The sequence below is a fragment of the Chrysochloris asiatica genome, unplaced genomic scaffold (genome assembly GCF_000296735.1).
Source record: "Chrysochloris asiatica unplaced genomic scaffold, ChrAsi1.0 scaffold00123, whole genome shotgun sequence".
NCBI classification, from domain to species: domain Eukaryota; kingdom Metazoa; phylum Chordata; class Mammalia; order Afrosoricida; family Chrysochloridae; genus Chrysochloris; species Chrysochloris asiatica.
This window is the reverse complement of record NW_006408641.1, coordinates 398,441-404,868: the sequence shown is the minus strand read 5'-3', so window position 1 is coordinate 404,868 and position 6,428 is coordinate 398,441. Positions and strand designations below refer to the sequence as shown.

General features: G+C 41.2%; 1 pseudogene; it reads right to left on the bottom strand.

The window, feature by feature from the left end:
• Positions 1 to 2,009: 2,009 nt before the first annotated feature.
• The window catches only part of LOC102821449, a 9,493-nt pseudogene continuing 5,074 nt past the window's right edge, over positions 2,010 to 6,428 (bottom strand).

The window sequence follows — 6,428 nt, the reverse complement described above, 5'->3', positions numbered from 1 at the left end:
GTAGTGCCATGGAGTTGCCTCTGGCTCATAATGACCCCGTACGGGGTTTCTGTGGCTGTAATCCTGGTGTGGCACTGTAGGATAAAACACTGGACCTCAAGGTTGGTGTGAACCATATTGTCAGAGGTTCAAACTCACCATTTGCTTCTTGGAAACCCTATACATGGTCTCTGTGAAGTTGGAACTGACTGGAAGGTACTGAACAACAAATCCTGTATGAGCAGGAAGTCTCATCTATTTCCCGTGGAACAGCTAATTTCAAACTACTGACCTGTGCTTAGCAGTCCAATGCATAAATCACTATGCCACCAGGACACTGTGCTGGAGAAAAGTCTTGAAAATAAACAGAAGATGTTCAAACAGAAAGAAGCTTCAGGCCTTGACTGCTGGCTGAAATGTCTACAATTTGAGACCATCAGAGGCTCTGGGCAGAAAAACACTTGGTTATCTACTCCCCTAATGATTGTTGTTGTTGAAGGACGGTCATGTTGGTGCTGACTCATAGTGACCCTGTATAGGGTTTCCAAGGAGCGGCTTGTGGGTTTTACTTGCTAACCTCACAGTTAACAGTCCCATGCTTATCCTACAGCACCAGACCAGGACTCCCTAGAGATTACAGCATAGAAAACTTGATGGAGCTGGTCTTCTCTGTCACATGACAGAGAATCAACTCAAATACACAGGCAAAAACAACATCCAGAAAAGGAAAGTGTGAGGTCCTTCAGGGTAAGCAAATGGGCTGTTTACATCCCAGAGGTGATAAGGACCTGCTGTAAGGCTGTCAATCCTAGAGGTTAATTGCACAGATGCTGGTTGTATGACCTTGATAGAGTCACTTAACCTCTCTGTCCATCATTTTCCTCATTTGTAAAATAGAGACAATAATAGCACATGTCTCAGAGGGTTGTTATGAGGATTCAATGGAGTAATATTTGCAAAAATCATAGAACAGTATAAGACAACTATGCAATTTGGTGTGATTGGAATCTTAAAAAATTATCTGAGCATGAATGTCTTTTATACTATGCTAAGGTTAAAGGAGCTCTGGTAGAGTAGTGGTTATGAATTGCGCTGCTAACCTCAGAGTCAGCAGTGCAAAACTACCTGCTGTTCCGCAGAAGAAAGATGAGGCTTTCTGCTCCTGTAAAGATTTACTGCCTCGGAAACCCTGTACAGGGTTGCTATGAGTCGGAATCGACTCAACGGCATATAAAAACAACAAGGTTGAAGTGTCTTCAAATATACAGTCTTTCGTCACCCCTTCTAGCTCTGAGAGCCTTTGGAGCTGCCCTTACTTATCATGAATGATTCCCAACTATGTGACTCCATTTGTCTCTTTGATCAGCATCGTGGTATACTTTCCCAGGAATAACTAAGGCACTGATACACACATGCAAACATTTCCCAATCAATGCCTTCTCTTTTCCTGTTTAAAGAGACATTTCTTAATAGCCTGCTTAGAAATGAGCCTGTAAGGAAGCTGTGTCTTCTTCTTAAACCAACACACCAAGTGCTTGGAGATGGACTTGAAAGTTGGTGAATGGCTCCCTCTTGGTGTCTCTTGATGACCACAGTGGTTCCCTCCCTTGCCGTATGAACACTGGTGAAGTCACTGAATGAATCAGAGCCAGAAAGAACGTGTTACTTGTCCTGCACTTACCCACCCATGACTTTCATGCAAATCTACAGCATTTCATATGTCACTAAGTGAATGAAATTCCTTAGAGGCCAAAAAATGAAGCTAAACACAAAGTTCATGCAATCTCAATCCCTTTCCTTTACCATGCTATGCGCGAGGAATTAAGTTAGTATGACAAATTAGGCATGTTACTTGCTTTGATTTCTATTTCAATGTATTTTTGTGTGGTACCTTAAAAGCTATGCTCCCCTCTTTTCGTAAAAAGCTATGCATCAAAGTGGTTTTTGCTTTTTAAAAAAAACAAAAGAAAAAGTTTATTTACAGTAAAATTGAAAGACAGCAAATCTTGTGCCCTCCATTTGTGATACTTCTAAGATTTCTTGATCAAATGAAGCAGCATCAGGCAAATCCATGGGCCAATCCAGATGATTTTACCCAGAAGAAGAGAGGCCTGATACAGTCTTGGTCTGGGCTTCATCTCCCCACACTGTGAGGTCACCACAGGGAGCTCGGGCTTATTATTGGGGCCCATGGGAACATTCTCAATGTATCTCAGCACTAGAAGTCCGTTAATGATTTTTCCAAACACCACGTGCTTCCTATCCAGCCAATCACACTTAAAACAGGTGATGACGAACAAGCTGCCATTTGAACTGGTACCACTGTTTGCCATGGAAAGCAAGCCTGGAGCTGAGTGCCTGAGCTTAAAATTCTCATCTGCAAACAGTCCTCAGTAAACACTGGCAACCTCAGTACTATCTACATTTACAAAATCCCCACCCTGGATCATGAAGTCCTTTATGATCCTATGGAAGATGCGTCCTTTGTATCCTATTGGAACCCCATCCTTTCTGAATTCTCCTGTGCAGAAGTGTCTAAAGTTCTCGGCTGTTATAGGCGCAACATCTGCAAAGAGCTCGATCTTCATGCGTCCAACTTCCAGGCCATCAGTGCTGACATCAAAGAACACCATGGGGTAGACAGGGCTCTGGTAGCGTAGTGGTTACGAATCGGGCTGCGAACCTTAAGGTCAGCGGTTCGAAACTACCAGCTGCTCCGCGGGAGAAAGATGAGGCTTTCTACTCCCGTAAAGATTTACACCCTCGGAAACCCTGTACAGGGTCGCTATGGGTCGGACCCGACTCGATGGCACTTAACAACAACAACAACAACATGGATCTAACCCAGAAATAGAAGGAAGGAGCCCTCCAAAGTGTTTTAAACACATCTTCGTTTAACTAATACCCAAACCACTATTTTTTTCACACTTTAATTCCTCTTTAAGTTATTTTTCATATATGTGCCACAGGTAAAATGACTTTAATTTTTCCTTCACTCATTATCAGTAACTGATATCACAGAAAATGCAGACATGAAGGGAATTGATGTTGCTTTATTCCACATGTTGGAGAGTCACTCACCCAAAGTTCCCAGAACTTAAAGACTCCACAACACCACCCACATGCTCTCAGTGTTACTTAAAATACAGTTCCAGAAATGAAGTGGGAGAAGAAGGTTGGTGACTATCAACTGTTCCAAAAACTTACTAATCCAAATTTCTAGCTTTGCCCATAGGAAGAGTTTCGCATTTATAAAAGGGCTGCCTTGTATCAGAGTAGCTTCTTTACTTTTCACGGATCCTCACAACTAACCTATTATTGTTGTTAGCTGCCATTGCATTGGCCTCTGATATTTGGTGACACCAACCACAGGGAAACAGAATGCTTCTTGGTCATGCACCATCCTGTGATCAATAGTAGATCTGACTGTTATGATTCACAGTGTTTTCATTTGCTGATTTTTAGAATTTGGTTGCCAGGCCCTTCTTCCTTCCATCCTAGTCTGCAAGTTTCTCCGAAAGCTGCTAAATCTCATTGCAGCAACACATAAGCCTCCAGTGACAGATGGGTAGTGGCTATGTAGGAGGTTTACTGGTTGGGATACAAACCCAAGTTTCCTGCATGGAAGGTGAGGATTCTACCACTGAGCCCCACTGTCCTCTATCATGGTCTTATCATTTCAAAAAGGAGTGAAAGGAGAGCTTGAGGGGTAAATGACTCGCTCAGCATCCTACAGAATTATGTCTGCACCACAATGCCCTGACACTCTGGAATCCCCATGTTGCTGGGTTTGAAGTTATGACCCTCCTCGAATTTCATTTTGCATCCCTTGACATGGCAGAACCAGTTCTGAGCATGGTGGTGTGAGGGAGTTAAGAACACAGCAAAGCTTTTCCTTATTTTACCAGCCCCATTCACTGAATTCAAATGTGCTCTGGTTCTTCATAGAGATTTAAAAAACAAAAACAAAAACAAAATACTGAGTATATATCTGAATGGGTGATGTAAATAATTCAGGACTCTGCTGCAAATGGAAAGTTTGGTGGTTCGAATCAACCCATAATCACTTTGGCATAAAAGCCTGGCAATGTATTTTAAAAGAACATAGCCAGTGAAGACGATGGAACATAGTTCTACTCAGACACACATGGGCTGACTTCATGGTAAGCAGTACTAGTTAATGGTACTTGGTATTTTTAAAGCACGTTACATAATTTATCCCACTAATCCTCAAATTGGCCTTATTACAGTTGGCTGATCGTCTGATTTTGCCCTGTACAGTTCCTCTCAATCCTGCCACCCTACTCTGACTCTGGGAGGCTGAATTTGATGGACCACATCTACCTGCAATCTGGCTTCTGGTCTGTTTCTGGTAGAGGCCAACAGAGAACAGAGATCAGTGAACAGTCACTAATTTCCTGCCTGCCAGCCCAGATACAGCTTCAGCACAGAGTTCTTTCACTGCTGATCAATTTTGCCCATCCTGAGAGGGGTTTCGATTTGAACTGCAAGGTAGGTGGTTTAAGCTCAAAAGCCAATCCTTGGAAATCCAATACAGGGTTGCCATCGGTTGGAAATGACTCAATGGCACTTAACAATGACAAAAGGCTATTATCTTTGTTATCTATATTTATCAGACTTATATACATAAGATGAGATTTAAAAATTCATGGAAAAATTCTATTATCTTTAATTCCATTTTTCCATGAAATTTTTTGAAACCCTCTGATATATGTTTATGTGTACATACACATCAATCTAGACACTTACTATCTTTCCTAACACTTATCTAGGTCCTTTGACACTACAGAATAAGTACTGGACTGCTAACTGCAAGGTCTGTGGTTCAAACCCATCAGCTGCTCCTCAGAAACTCTATACTGGGTTGCTGTGAGTCAGAACCGATCCAACAACACTTAACAACAACAGAAAGCACGTGTATGATTGATCCGTGACTGATGTACCCAATGAAACCAAATCCCTTGTCTTGGAGTCAGTCTGACTCATGAAAATCCCATGTATGCCAGAGAAGAGCTATGCCCCACAGGGTTTTCAGTGGCGATGACCTTTTCAGTATGAGTCAGAACTCACTTGACGGCACTAAACAGCAATGACCTTTTAGAAGAAGATATCTCATCTTTTTTCCAAGGTGCCTCTAGGTGGACTCAAACCAGCAGTCTTTTGGTTAATAGCCAAGTGTTTAACTCTTTGTACCACCTATCCACCTGCCTGATGCACACACAAAAATACAACTAAATTAAATTCATTGCACTTTGAGATTTCTCTATGTCTCCAACTCATGGTGACCACATGTATGAAAGAGTAAACTACTCCATAGAGTTTTCTTGGCTATGATTTTTACAAAAACAGATAACCAAATCTTTCTTATTGATTAAAAAAAAAGCAGATCATTGGGTAGGTGAGAACAACCAGCCTTTAAGATAGTGTTGTTGTTAAGTACCTTTGAGTTGGTTATGATTCAAACAATCCTATATAGGGTTTCTGAGGAGCAGCTGGTGGGTTTGAACTGCTGTCCTTGCCATTGAAGCTGACTTTGAAGTACATTACTTATCCTGCAATACTACATCAGGACTTCTTAAATTTGTAGTTGAGCACAAATGGTTTGTGTCACTAAGAGACCTTGATAAAGAAGGTCATAAATGGCTAAATAACTTTCCCTTCGTTACATAGCTGGGACCAAGTACACAATCACATACTTTGTAGGGACAAGTGAATAATGAAAATGTAGGTTTATTTTCCAAAAAGCAAGTCATAGCTTTCTATTTTTTTTCTTTCTGATTTAAAAATTTTAATTTAGTAAAAGTTTACAGGCAAGATCATCAGTTTTACATTAAACAAATCATATACTTTGTTTCATCTCAATGATTGCAATGCCCTCCATGCAACAACAGTTATCCTGCTTCCTCCCTGTATTTCTTGTTTCCAGTCCCTCCACCTCCCCATCCCTTATCTTTAGGTAGGAATATGTTACCCTTTTGATTTTGAGTGATTGACCAGTAAAGTACTTCCCCCCCACCCCAATTTAACAGTATTTGCTTCTATTCCTTCCGGTTTTTTGTTTTTGTTCTAATATACACAAAACACTCAGGAATATAATATCATTTAAACAACAAAAGGGCACATCCTGGCCGCCAGCACATAGCCTTTCTCTTTACAAGAGTCTAGAGTCCTCAGCTGCTCTACCTCTCCAGGTTATCACCTTTGCCCCCATCTCTGGTGTCCCTGCTTCTCTGGTTAGGGTCTCATGCTCCACTCATGCTCTTCTCTTTTGATAATCTTAGGGTCCTCTGTACCTGAAATGTAAAATCTTACTACTCCCCCCTTTATGTTATAAAACTTCTACCTTTACAGTCATGATAACAATTGCTATTTAATCAAAATAATCCTATTCCCATTTCCTTTCATTGTTGTTGTTGTTGTTAAGTGCC